The sequence below is a fragment of the Acomys russatus genome, chromosome 11 (assembly GCF_903995435.1).
Source record: "Acomys russatus chromosome 11, mAcoRus1.1, whole genome shotgun sequence".
Taxonomy (NCBI): domain Eukaryota; kingdom Metazoa; phylum Chordata; class Mammalia; order Rodentia; family Muridae; genus Acomys; species Acomys russatus.
This window is the reverse complement of record NC_067147.1, coordinates 50261638-50277332: the sequence shown is the minus strand read 5'-3', so window position 1 is coordinate 50277332 and position 15695 is coordinate 50261638.

The following is a 15695-nucleotide window of genomic DNA, read 5'->3' as shown; positions in this document are numbered from 1 at the left end:
ACAAAGGACTGTATTTCCTGCAATTGAAGCACCAGACATTTTTGAAATTGGAGACCTCTAGGTATAGCTTGACCTATGATATTAGAACTGATATTGGTCATATCCCTTATCCATTCATCCATGGGTTCTGCCCATGCCTTTAATGGTATAATAACTATTTTACATTTGTATTTGCATTTTCAAATGCCACGGTCTCAATTAGGACTTGTCTCCCAACAGGCTCTGATATGGCATTGTTACTGCTGTGACCAATCTTTACAAAAAACATATCCGTGAGGGCTTCTCCAGAGCCTTTTATGATTTTTGTAAATAATGTGGACTTAATTCCTGGCTCCTTCCACTTTGTCCCAAGCTCTTAAATGTGCTAAACAACATTGTTTAATGATTGTGTCTTCAAACTGAGCTTATTCTTATATATCATACCTGTCAACTGGTCCCTCACTTTTTTATTCACCTTGCTCTATTGAGCTGTTCCAAATTCATGCCTTCTTCTTTATATCATGGCAACCAGTGCAGTTGAGGACCAGCCTCTGGGACAGCTATTACCAATTCTCTCCTGTCTTTGTGAATAACTATATTTCAAGTAATCCAAATATTTAGAGTTCATTTCAGATAGAACAAGTGCATCACATAAGACACCATTGACTCTATAAATGGCTTTAGTTTAAAGAGACAATGCTATTTCTATAGGATGCCATCCCATTTATTCATAAGCTTGTGGATTATTCCTATCAGCAGACATATGCTGTATAACTACCAGGAATGCTGTTGGTGATTTTGTGGCTTAGGACTGCCTGTCCTCAAAAGGTTTAACTCTATACCCTAAAAGGAGCCATCTCATCTGGCCATCCTCCTACATTCTTATGTCTTTGACTTGACTGCCCTCTGACACAAATCCTTCCCTTCTTTCTACCTGGTTGATGCTCCCTATCTCTGGTTTAGTCACTGGGAATGAACCTGTTTGTTCTCCCTTTTCTTGATGTTTTTCTTTTCTTCTTTCTTTTCTTTCTTTCTTTCTTTCTTTCTTTTAATTCCAATTCATTTCTGTTTTCATTTCTATTTTTTCCAATTGCGTATCCAAGTATTTCAACCTTTTTATAAACAAAATAGCTCAAAATGAGAAAAAGGAAACATAAAGCCTCCCTTTCTGCCCAGTCTGCAATATTGGGCACCATTTGTAGACTGTCTGGATATTTCTCTTTCCTTTTCTTTTCAAATTTCATTTTCCTTCAGCCTAGTAAAGAATTGCTTCTGGGTCAGAGAGAGAGAGAGAGAGAGACTCTCGACCAGGTAATAAGACAGAGAGAGATAGAGGAAGACACTGTATATATTCCTATGATCTCTAAATGTGACATAAATGCACCATCACCACGCCACACAAATAATTAATGTGACAGTTCTACCAACCAACAATTTCATACACTGAGGTATCAGCATGGTAATATTTATAGCAAAGGCTCTTGGGAGGGATTTGAGTTTACATGCTGTGGGGCCTAGTTTTATGTCAGCTTAACACAACTTAAAGTCATCAGAGAGGATTGACCCTTGCTTGAGAAAATTCTTCACAGGATCAGATTGTATGTTAGCCTGCAGAGCTTTTTCTTAACTAGTGAGAGGGCCCAGACCATTGTGCATGGTGTCAATTCCTGGGCTAGTAGTCCTGGTTTGTATAAGAAAGTAGGCTGAGCAAGCCTTGGAGAGCAAGGCAGTACACAGCATCTTTCCATGGTCTCTGTACCAACTCCTGCCTCCAGGTTCCTGCCCTGTTTGAGTCCCTGTTTTGACTTCTTTCAATGATAAAAAGTGATGTGAAAGTGTAAACCGATTAAATCTTTTCCTTCCCAAGTTGCTTTAGTCATGGTGTTCCATCACAGCAATAGCAATCCTAGCAAAGATGCCTGTCCTGTAATGAGGATGCAGAGTCGGAGCTCAGTGTAGGACAGAATAAAATGAGTCACGTGATAACCAAGATGCAGTCCTTTACTAGACATAAAATCTTCATCTTAACCTTGGATTTCTTAGTCTCCATAATAAAGAGAAATAAACACTTGTGGTATGGTCTATCAGACCAAGACAAATTAAAATAATATATAAAAAAGGTCCTATGAAGGGATGTGTTCATTGTCATATTCAAGTGATCTCTGAATACAATGAACATTTATGGAGATTAATATGTAGATTATATAGCAAATAGAGAATACATTGCCAGAAATATTAATTTAGAACCATGTGGAATATACATATTAACCAGAACACTGACAAGATGGAGATTTTACTTTGTGAGAATGTTGTGACCTCACTGGGTGTGATATATTCTATTTAAAATACCTATTGTAGTACTATGTGGATATTTTACGAAAAATAATATTAAGAAAAGTCTGTTGAATTATTACTATAGTTTAATTTTTCATATTTTCAAGTTAAAGTAACTGTAAAGTGTGTGTAGTTAGCAAAGTTTGCCAGTAAAAGGAATAAATTTTAAGCACTAAGATAGTAACTAGACAATGACTGTAGGACTAAAATATAGCCTCCCTTCATATTTCCTTAAAAAATGCTCAGCCAGATGCTTTTTGTACACAGCTGTAGTGTGTGATCTACAGTCATATTATCTCAAAGAGTGAGTAGATTTCAGGGCAGAAAGTTGTTCCTCTGTGAAGATGGTTTCCACACTGAAGTGACTTATGTGAGAGCAGTTCTTTATGTCAAGAGGCAGAGGCCAGGCCACAGCAAGTTCTTTGACTGGGAAATGAAATCCATCCATCATAGCCTGAGTAGCTCGTGCCCTGGTGCAATCAGGGCTCTAGACCCCTAGCCACTCTCTGTGGAATAAGTCAGGCTGGATTCCATCAGCTCCAAGTCACACAGATCGTCATAGGAACAGTTTTTAAAATACATTTTATTAATTTATTCATATTACATCTCAATTGTTATCCCATCCCTTGTATCCTCCCATTCCTCCCTCCCTCCCTCCCTCCCATTTTCCCCTTACTCTCCTCACCTATGACTCCTAGAAACCTACAAGAACATTATGACAGGCGGATCTAGGCCAAGGGGTCCTGCTCAAACTATGGCACCAGCCAAGGACAATATGTGCAGTAAACTTCGAACCCCGACTCAGATCTAGCCAAAGGGCAGGACATTCTTCACAGTTGAGTAGAGAGTGGGGACTGACTTTTACTCAAACTCTGGTGCCCCTTTTTTGACCACGTTCGCCTGGATGGGGAGGCTTGGTGGCACTCAGAGGAAGGACAGCAGGCTACCAAGAAGAGACTTGATACCCTGTGAGCACAGGAACAATTTTAATGTGTTAATAAGGGTGTCTGTCTTTATGGACTAAGATTCACTAGCCACTGTAGAGTGTGTTGAGGAATTTGCAGTTGCCAGAAATTATTCACTGAGAGTGCCTCAAATTTTTAAACATTTGTTGGTTTGTAATTTCTTGGCTGTGTAGAACATTAGGCTATAAAAGTTACTTTGAATCCATTCCTCTGTAATTGTAGACTAGTGTAAGTATCAGAGGTGATTAAGACTTGGGGTTTCTGGGTTTTTGTTTTGTTCTGCCTAGAGTTTATAGGCAGCAGTCAGGCAGCACAGGAAAGAGAGTTTGTTATTAAAACAAACAAATCTCAGGAGTCAGTGGACAATTCTCCATCATACTTCAAAAGCACGGCCACACTGTCTAAAGTCACTGGAGCTTCTAAGACCAGGGAGAACCCTGACACAATTTAACTATGTGACTAATAACCTTTGCTTCTTTGCCTTGCCCTACCAGCCGATCCTAGTGTTCATATGTGTTCAAGAAATTTGTGTATGGCATCCGTTCTATAATAAAAGCAACTATTGGAAAACCCTACTTCCAAATAGAAATACATGTGTGCAAAACTGCCATTGATAGACTGTGAAATATTCATTTTTAAGATCATTTTAAGACCTTCCACCCATTTTACAAGGTAGCATATTCAGTGTAAAGAATGAGAAAGTGTCACCAGTGCCTTGCCAAAGGGAAAGTAGTGTGAACACTCAATGTGGTTAGTTCCTGATTTTATAAGTATTTAAAGAAAAAGCAAAACGATACAATTTGAAATTTGAAAATTAAATAATAAAATGTATACTATTTTAAGTAAATTTATATAGTGACATGTTACATTGTAAGACATTTCAAAAATTACTTAATTTTCACTATTTTAGTAAAGTATATGGTTGAGAAAGGTGAGCACGCATTTATGCATTATTATTAATATATGTATGATGCATCTGTGAGCGCAATTAACTATGTGTGAAGGCTTGAAGTTGATATCAATGACTTTTTCAGTCTCTTTGCACCTTCTACGTTGAGGCAGGGTCTCTCACCTGTACCCAGAGCTAACCGAAATCACCTACCAGGCATGTATATGGGTGAAGATGATCTGATCGCTGACATGCACATTGCACTGCTAGGACATTATTCGCTGAGCCATCCCCTAGTTCAGGGCACTTTGCTTTTCTAAATCCTAGCTCTGTCCTATGATGTTTTGTATAAGTGATTTAGTTACAAGTTCTAGTGAAACAGAAATCTCAATGAAACATGAACCCCCCCTCCCCACAGGATTTTTGCCAAATTTGAGTAAGATCTTTGTATATGGTAAACTTGTGTGTAGCACTAAGCAGAATATAGCACAGGGTAGACAACTGGAGGAGCTGAGCTGCCACCATGTATGTTAATTCATCCCAGTCTAACTAGATTCTAACATTTTTTTCCAAGGTTTGCTGGCAGCAGTTCCATTTCCATGGAAATTAGAATCATCTTTGGTCACAGAATTCAGCAGTAAAGTTAATTGTTCCTGTTGGACAGCTACAATATTTATTTCTATAAATAAGCCTTTGAGTTGTCTTTGAAAAGTCCCATGCAGCCTCTCGGTTCCATCTCACTAAGTCGAGTCACCAACCTTTCTTTAGCATTACTTAATTGTGATGTGCATTTAATGTCTTAAGTTTTACAAGTTCAATGCACAACTAGCCAGCATTGTAGCTCTTATCTCACACAAAATAACCGAGAGACAAGGAAGAGCTCACTATCCTGAAACAGACACACCAATGCTTTTACACAACAAAGAAGGATATTTAGTAGGGTGATGGACAGATGAGTGCTTGCAAACCACCTACTAAGGAAGAGAACTTCCTGTGTGGTAGTAAAAGTAATAGCTATTCAGGTTGAGTCACCTTGTAACTCCGCTTCATGGTGGGCAAGTCCAGTGCGAGAATGAACAACCTAATAAAGAAGCCACTTCTGATCCACTCAATCTTCCATGCAGAGAATGATGTTATCTTTCTCCCTAGGTTAAGGACCTCACCATATACCATAAAAATAGTGACTCAAATATGAGAGATTCATGAGATACCGGATAATTGGGAACTGGGATTTTTAATGACATCACAGGCAGAACCCATCCCACCCTGCCTGACCTCCATACCATTTTAAACGAAGTAAGTCAAACTTTGCATTATTGGAATCATGCTAATTGTTGGTCTCTATTACTAAAATTTAGCATGAATCTTAACTGATAAAGCTAGAGAAACAGGCAGACTTGAAATACAATTTTAATGTACAAACGCAGAAAAGGAATTAAATTAAAATGCATTGGTAAGAACCAGAGTTAGCCTTAAAGTTTATCAGTAGCACACATAGCTTGGGAAGAATCAAATTTATTTTTATGTGGAGTCACCTCTATAAATTGTTATGAGTAACACATTTTAGGGTTCATCTGTTGTTTATCCCTTGATAATCACATGTGAGTACGCTACACATTTATTCATACCTGTGCTGCTTTTCCTATGAATTTGAGATGCCTTACTGTAATTTGTTATTTGCCCTTAATTAATAGATGAAGAGAAGATATTCATAACCGGGCCTGTCTGTGCATCTTTCTGGAATTATCACCTCATGGTGATAATTGTTGTTTAGTTCCATCACACGCGATAGCTAGGCAAATTCAGCCATGGGTATGAGAATAGAAGTGAACTAATGTTTCCTGTGCTATTCGGACTATTTGGACAGCTGGGTATTATATAGAATCTACATATTTTAGCTGAAACTACTTGAAAATCCATGACTGGTTGAGTCTTGTCACTATATCTGAGATGATATAATTATGTGCATAGGCTGATGTCAATCTGTTCCTTAGATGTGGACATAACATGAGTTGGAAAACCCAAGTCGGCTTTTTTCTAACGATCTTACAATAATGAACCAAAGCCTGTTTGAGGCTCCCATCTTCCATCTGACAGGTCCCTATAGTGAGAATTTCATCCTCTTGTCTGGGTTGTGAAAGAAATCCAATTAGGTTTTGTGTGCTCTTTCACATTTTTTAAGAGTGTTGCGAGGCTAAAAAGAAGAGTCTAGAGATAGTGTGCCTTAAACTCAACAGGCCCATCTTCCCCTTAATTGCAAGAGTATGTGGGATTATTTAGTTTTCAACAGTTCCCAAAGCTAGTCTACATTTCTATCAACAAGGTTCTCAGAAAATCAAATTGACCCAGGAGTGGAAGTGTCCTCTTCTCTTAGAAACTGTCTACAGCTACGTACACCCTTAACTCCCCCCAAATCTGTATGATTTGTGAAACTTGTTTTTAAGATTTTATTTAGAACCAGTAAATGTTATGTAATGAATAAAAATGTAAGGCCATTAAGGATAGACGCGTGACATGGATAAAGGCTGATGTATGAGCCATGGGATCCACCATAATAACAAAATATGGAAAATATGGAAAACCACTTATAGACGAGACACTTTTTATCGGCTCAGGGCTCAGAGCTGTTATCAGATGATAGTAAAGTCCATTCTTTTTGAGTCCATGCTAAGGTAGAACGTGCTAGCAGGGAATGTGGCCAAGCCAAGTCACTGGCACTTATATACTGTCTGTATGTCTTGCTCCATTGACTATCAGTTTTCCAGAGGAGTCTCTGTTGCTTTTCATCAGGATAAGGTCATGCCATCTGCAGAAAGGAACACCTTCCCTTCCTTATGTTGTGTTTGCAGCATCTTTACTCCTTCTCTTCTCTCATTGCTTTACACAAATCTTTGTGCAGTGCAACTAATGAAGGAATAGTGACCAGCCTTGCTTTAACCCTGATCTTAGACGAGATGCTTCGGTTTAACCCATTTAGTTCAGTGTTTGCTAAAGGATCATTATATACATATACATATATACATATATATATACATATACATATACATATACATACATATACATATACATACATATACATATATGTATACATATACATATACATACACATACACATACATATATATACATATACATATACATATACACATATACATATATATACATATACATATATATACATATACATATACATATACATATATACATAATATACATATATATACATATACATATACATATACATACATATACATACACATATATATACATATACATATATACATATATATACATATACATATATACATAATATACATATATATACATATACATATACATATACATACATATACATACACACATATATACATATACATATATACATATATATACATATATACATATATATACATATACATATATACATATATATACATATACATATATACATATATACATATATACATATACATATATACATATATATACATATACATTGAGCTATGTAACTTATATTTCTAGTTCCCTCAAGAATTTTATCAAGGAACTATATCAAACTTCCCCAAATTCCCTTTCTACATTTATTGAGATGATTTTGTAACTTCTGTCCTACAGTGTAGTTATATAGTGTTTCATAACTTTTAGTTTCCACACATTAAACTTCTCTGCATTCCTGGAGACCAAAAGCAACTAGGCAGCAATGTGTTACCTCTATTTTATTAAACATGAAGTGTGTCATTAGGTTATTTAATATTTCATTGATGTTTTCTGCTAATTTTTGTTTATTCTTTAATAGTTTTATACATATACAAAACATATTTTGATCATATTCCACCCTTTAAATTCTGATTTCTTATCCCAACTCTCTTTGGAACCCTTCATGTTCTTAACACAGTTATTACAACATTTGTTCATGTATATATCAGTTTATATATATATATATATAAGTTCATATAGATTGCACTGAGTTTAATTAGAATTGTTTGCACTTTATGGATGTGAGCTATTAACTAAATCATGGACAGGATACCAGTGGCTATATCCTTGAAGAAATGTGACTCTTCCTGCTCTCATCAACCGTTTACTGCCAATAGGCCCTCAGCTAGGGGTGGGGCCTATTACATAGGGGATAGTACCCTTCCACTATCAAAGCTGGATGGTTGACAAACTAGACCTTATGCTGTTAACCAAGGTTATTAGTTCATGAATGCAATCGTTGTGCCACGTCCAGATGATAGAGTTTCACACAACTTCTTCCTAGGCTCTGTCTTTTCACCTGCTACTCTGTGATACCCCATAAAGCCTTGCAGGGGTTGTATGTGAACATGATATAAGCATCTTATTTAGGGACAAGCACTCAACAGTTACATAATCTCAGTATTTGGACCCGTTATGAGTCTCAGCAGAGGCTTCTCTGATTAATGTTGAGACTAGCACGGATTTGTGGAGTGTATTTCTCTTACAGCTGGCCTGGAACTGGAAGGTGAAGTCTTAGCTTCCCCCTGGTGCTTTCAGGCTCCAGCTGGTGTCATGGAGAGGGCCAAGAGGTAGCCCTGTCGCCTATGGAAGCCTTTCTCTTCAGTTTCATGTGTTAAAAGTCCTTTCCAGTAGTTCCTTCAGACCCTTTTATTTTACTTTTACTTCTTCTAGTCCTGCCCTACAACTTTAAAAATCATTACCATTTATACTCATAATTTTCTTCTTAAAAACGCTGTATCCAAGAGGATTTTGTAAGTTGTGCTAATGATTTTTTTTTGAGACAGGGTTTCTCTGTTTGGCCTTGGATGCTGTGGACTGGCTTTGTAGACCAGGCTGGCCTTGAACTCACAGAGATCCACCTGCCTTCACCTCCTGGATCATAGGCACACACCATTGAGCCCAGCTAATAATATTTTCTTATTCTAAGAAAAATTTAACTTCCTGGTTGATTTTTCTAATGACCTCTATTCATTCAAATGTACACAGCTCCGTATCAAAGTAGCTGTGTAGTTTATTGATTTTTCTCTTGTTGTTTACGTGTAATAGTGATGCAACTTAATCATATAATATAAAAAAAAATTCTGGCAATTTCAAGGTCTGTTAATTCTTGCTTTGGGCTGATATTGTGGTCAATATGGGAGAAATGCCCTATAGGTTGTTTTTAAGCATATGTATTTCATAGGTATTGGAAGAAAAAGCTTACTGGTATTGATTATATTCTATTGATCTGTAGTATAGTTTCTATATTACATTCATTTACATTTTAATTTTACTATGCCATCTAAATTAGAATGATGTATCAGAGGCACCTAGTACCACTTTACACAGGTCTGTCATTTCGTCCTTGAATGTTGTGAACTTATGACTAAATATCTACAACTGTTATTTTCTCTCCTTTGTTAATATATAGTGTCCTTTTTTTTTTTTAATGTGTCAAACCATAGCAGTGATAATTTATTGAAAAGGTGAACATTTGGCACCAAGCATTAGAAAAGAATAAAATCTACTAATGTGGTAGCTGGTAAGAGAGACGATTCAGGAACATGTGTTATAGGGTTTCATGGGATATGCAGAGTTTCATAGGATACACAGCCTTGAAAATTAGAAAAGTGGAGACAGTTTTATCAAGTCAAAACTTACAGTCTTTGAAATCTTCAACTATTAACCTAACAAGTTTCCATTGGTTTTGTTGATCAAAGCCAATAGAACAAATTATATTGCTTTATATTTGTTGTCCATCTCTTAAGGACTAGACAGAAGCCAAAACTTTGTGTAGGCAGAACACTCACTTACTAAGGACTAATGTTCCAGCCATTTATACCACTTTTTCAGTTTCTGGGTGGTGGGTTCTCTTGTCACATGGGTTTGTTTTTGTTTGTTTGTTTTTGTTTTGTTTTTTAATTTGCAACTATTTTTTCATTAAAAGCATTTTAATTTTAATTTTATTAACTTATTCAGATTACAACTCAATTGTTATCCTATCACTTGTACCCTCCCATTCCTCCCTCTCTCCTGCTTTTACCCTATTCCCCTCCCCTAGGTCTATGACCGAGGGGGACCTCCTCCCCCACTGTATGGTCATAGTGTCCTTTTAAAAATCTCTTGTACCAAGTTGTGGTTGTAATAGGCTTTGACAACTATCAGAAAAGCTCTATCCCTTATTTGGGGCTTGTTTGATAGGTTGACTTTAAATATTAGAAGCCAATTAGTGGGTATCTTTGACTATTTTTTGGAGAAAAGAGATAAATTGATTTTCTATTTTAAAATTCAGTCAACTGGTCTGTGTCTTTTAAATGGTGAATTGAAATTATTTGCATTAAAGGTTATTATTAACAGCAATTTGATATTTCCCAAGCTTTTGTTACTTGCTATTTTGGTGTTTGGATCTTTTCTGGTCTTATTACTTTTAAAGGGATGGATCAATTTTTACCCTCCTTTACTCATCTGTGTCTCTCATGTAATTTACCCTTTCTTTTGTGTTTATGAGTGAGATTGGCTTTTTTCTTTGATGTAAAACCTTAAAAATGTACAACAGTGAAGACCAGTGAAGGAACCACCAACTGCCTTAGTTTTGTTTATCAAAAAAATGCCCATTGTCCTCTGCGACTCGATATCCTATGAGCATATACAGGGGGAGGAGGTCCCCTCAGTCACAGTCACAGGGAAGAGGAGTAAGGAAAAAATGGGAGGGAGGGAGGAATGGGAAGATACAAGGGATGGGATAACAATTGAGATGTAATATGAATAAATTAACAAAATATATTTTAAAAAAAAGTGTTTGCCTATAGTGATTGCATTTGGCCTGTTACATTGCTGTCCGCTGAAATGTGGTGTCATAACAATGCGCGTGCTTTTGTAGATGAGCTTGCATTTCCCCATATACTCTGACAATGTTCTGGCTAGGTTTTTCTTTGGCCATTTCTATGTGTGGTTTTTAATGTTCCTTATATTTGGTATCTATTTCTAGGATTGGGAAATGTCACAGTATAGTTTTACTAAAATGATAGTGTGCTTTAGGCTTTATCTCAGCTCTTCCTTGACTGTATCCCAAAGATCATGGAAGTGTTGGTCAAAGCCCTTTGCTTTTTTCTGTGCATCTGGTTATATGATTGTCTTGAGTGTGCCCTCTCCACCTCCTGTTTGTTTCTTGTGTTTTATACAATTCATTAACTCCTTCATTTCAAAAAGTTCTCTTTGGTTATTTTTCAGAGTCTCACTTGCTTTGTTTAACTTTTCCTCTGCGCTTTTCGTTTTGTCTTCCAAAGGGTATTTATCTACTTTGCTATCTTTTCTGGGTCCTCAATCGATTTCCTTATTTCATTCATTTGCTTACTTGAGTCCTCTAAGGGGAGTCAATGATCCTTTTTAGATATGGGAATCTGAATTTCTTTCTGGAATTATCTGGTTTGTGGTCTCAAGGACTTGTGAGTTTGTGGATGTTATATTGACTTGTTTCACTTCTTTGTTTTGGGGTCTTGGGTGATTGTTTCTCTGCTGTGTTCTGCACATCTTTGGGAATAGAAATGTTGCCTTTCTATACTTTTTGTTTGTTTGATTTTTTTGTGGGTTATCTGTACATGAATGTATGCTTTTTCTTAGTGTCTAGGCAGGAAGTCAACTGTGGCGATAGGAACAATTCCTTGACTACTTGATGTGACCTAGCAAAAGACACAGTGTACAATGCAGATGTTCTCAATAAAGTTGACAGACAGAAGCAATAGGGGACTGGTTGGGAAAAGTGTATCTTACAGTGTTTCAGCACTATGAGTATTATTAATAGCTAAGCAGTGGGACCTTCAGAGAAAGGGAAAGGGGATGGAGTAACTGAATGAGAGGAAAATTATATAAAGCAGGGAATAGAAATAATGGAGACATTTTATAGAGTCACCGCAGAGAAGAACAGTTATAACAACTTATAAGATGAACTATAAACTAAAGCAAATTATCTAAGCTATATATTAAAGTGTGGATAACAAAATAGAAAAAATAGTAGAAGTGAGAAATAAAATGAAATCAAAAGCATTATACGCCAAATCAGTATTTCTCCCTAGAAGGTTTGATGTGATTTCTTATCCTCTTCCATTGATTGTGTTTTGCAGCAGTCTCTACAGGTGGGAATTCAGGCAGCTAGTCTCAATAATTGAAATAAATTAAGTCAGTATGCCCTTCCTGCTGAGACGGATTTTTGTGCAGGGTCTTCCACTTCCTGCCAGCATTACGCAGTCTCAGGGCCCACTTTTCCATGACAATTTATCCTCTAGTATTTGGGAATTTGGTCATTCTACATGTGGGCTTGTCTGTGACTGGGACTCGGGGGTGGAGTGGGGGGCTGGCTCTGTCCAGCCCTGTTTATCATTGTCACTGGGTTGGCTCTTCTAAAGTGTGCCAGACTCTGAGGCTGTCCCGACTTCGGTTCTGTACCATACTTCTTTCCAGTTAGCTAAGCACTGGCCAGGCCCTGCACAGGTGGCGCTATGCTTGTGCTGCTGTGTGAGGAAAGCCTACCTAAGCATGCTTCTTTCCCACAGCTGTCACTTCGGAGGAAGGGGGTCTATTGTGTTTTGTTTCCATTCCTCTTTGTCATTATGCTGTATAGTGGCAGCTTCAAATCTTGCTTCTGACCCAGCTATACTAAATAAGGCTGCCCCAACTACTATGCAGTTAAATATAATATTCAGGAAAAAATAGTTTCTTTCATCTCTCATCTCTAAAATTTATTGTTATGCTTTTAAAACTCAGTGTCATACCAAACGCCTCAAATGTATAGAAAATATGGAAACCTGTACAACCATGGAGGTAAAATTAAAGGTGTTCAAGGTGTTAATTAATGACAATGATTTTGCTAAAAAGAAAAAAAGGAGAGATGTTGTGCAGGCAAAACAAATGCTGTAGCAATTGTATTGCGTCAGGAATCATATACAGGGAATGTTCTTAATGGTCGTCTCAACAGAATCATGGAAAAGAAGCAATCATTCATTTCTCATCACTGTAACAAAATTACAGAGGTAGAGTACTTTATTAAAACAGAAGAAATTTATTAGCTCTCAGTCCTGGGGGTTTAAAGGCATGGTGGTTGCATAATATTGACCCTGTTAAAGGCCTCCTGGGGAAGGCACCATAGGAATGTATATAAGGAGAGATCCTAAGACAAGAAAAAAAGCAAGAGAACCTGCAGTGTCAGGGCCAGGTCTAGAGCAGTTCAGTCTTCTGAAACATAGGTGAGGGCTACACCATGGCCATTGTCTGCATCACTTCCATAATCAGTACTTCCAATGACCTCACGCCTCCACCAGGCTCCACCTCTCAATGACGTCATCCTTTCCACTTACTTCCACTTCCCAGATCCCTCTTTCCTTCCATTAGGTACAACCTCTCACGACTTCTCCCTCCAACTTGGTTCTACCTCTCAGTGATCTCTTCCTTCTCAAACATTCCAGCTCCCAGTGACCGCTTCCCTCACACGAGGTTCCATCTCCTACTGACCTCCTCTGTCCTGGACTCCCTGCTTCCTAAAGGTCTCATTGCCCTCTAACACTGCCATACTGTGGTCCAGTTGTGTAAGGCACAGCCACGCTACTCCTTTGATCTTCTTACAGACCTGCCACGTTGGCCTTTTAAATAGCCTAAAGGAGTAGGAAGACTGCTTTGAGACCATCTCCCTGCTCCCTTCTTTGATTAAAAATGGATCACTCGGGGACTAGAGGTGAGTCAGGGGTTGAGAGGCCTTGCTGCTCTTGCAGAGAACCTGAGGACCTCACAGCAACCTGTCAGGCAGCTTCAGGGAGACCCAATGTCCTCATTCGTATTCCACGGTCTCCTGTACTCAGGCAGGCCCACACGCAGAATGTAAAATACAATAAAACTTAAGAGGAGAAATTTCTAAAATTTTGTTAGGGTGTAAGTTTCTTGTGTGTCTGGCTGAGAGGGGATGCTTATCAGTGAAGGCAGAGGCTTTTAACCTCATTTTCTCATTCCATTTTCTATCTCCATGGTGGTCCACCTCCTCAGAAAGCTTAGCTTGATGTACGTAGCTTTCCTCATTTCTTTTGAGATTTTCTTATGATAACAAGACATGCTCATTTTTCATTTATTTGCTATTAAAGCTTTCTGTGACTCCTACAACTGACATTTAGGAAATTCGTTATATCCCTCTCTTGCCAGTAATGACCCTCATGACAAAGAGCACACATCTTTATGTGCACAGAGTATGTGAACTTCCCTTGCTTTGCTGTAGAACAGATGGTTACAGTGGTGAATCTGCAGTCCTCAGCACTCACTGTGTTCCCCAGACCCCATACTGAGTCACAGAAACCTTAGCAACATCAGAAGTCCTTCTAAAACAGATGACGAGGCCCTACTTTTCAATTGAAATAACCAGTGTTAAAACCCATAGGGTTGAGAATAAAAAAGGTCCTTGCAGTCGGAGTAGATACTATATACCCTAGAGGTAAGTTGCCAAGGCTGCAGTGAAAACACAGTCCACTCATTTCCTGGGAGGAATCTACAGTCTGTTCAGCTCCATCCTGGCAGTGTCCCCACTTGACCCTCAGTTTCCTCAGGGAAGCAAGCAGCCTTCATGCTTATTCACTCTCAAGAATTAGTCTGGGACAAACGTCAGGACCTGACACCAGAAGGGTTTCTAGAGAGATAAAGAGAAGCTCATTTGTAAAGGCTCTGGTAGGCAACAAAACTTAACTGAGAAAAATAAAGTAGATGAGATTTGGTGCCAAGAAAAGTAAAAACAAAAAACAAAAAACAAAAACAAAAACAAAAAAACACTGAGGCTGGATACAGGAAAGAGCTGGTCCGATCTTCAGAGTTCACATTTACTTTCTCTCCCTCTTCTTTAGTGGGATGACTATTCAGCTGCATCCAGAGCAAGAAAGCGCAGTTAATCACTGTATAAGATCCAAACAGCTCAAAGTCCATCCTGAGGCAGTTCCTCTGAGCATGTAAATGTATGCTTGCTGGAGCACATTTGCCCAAGAAAAGATTGTAAACAGAGACTTATTGTTCTAGTGCCTTTCCTCACTAGAATGTAGCATTGCAATAATGACTGGCATGCTAAGACATGCCCATTGGCGTGGCACTGACATGAACATTTACAGGGTTAACCAACCACTTTCTGGTTGTACCTTGTACTTAAAATCTAGCTAGGAACTCAAAGTTAGGAAGATCATGGCCCCATGAGTGAACCCTACTACGATTATTCAGTTAAATACAAATGGTGTCAAACCTTCTAAATTTCTATTTATATCCCCATAGATCAGTACATCTCTCAGACGTCATCAGAGAAGTTTCTTTGTGCAGCAGATGATGATTAACACATAAATTCACACCTGGTCCAAACCCAGAGAACTAAGTGACTTAGGTGGGTTCAGTCACCGATGGGACATCTATATAACTCCCTGCCTGACATAGATTAGGGACCATCACGAAAGAGGGAAAGACATAGTTTAAGAGCCAGGAGATGAGGAGGAATAGACTAAAACAGAGTCTTCTGGGTATGACAGGTCTTTTTTGCCCTCAAAAACTCACAGCACCTGTGG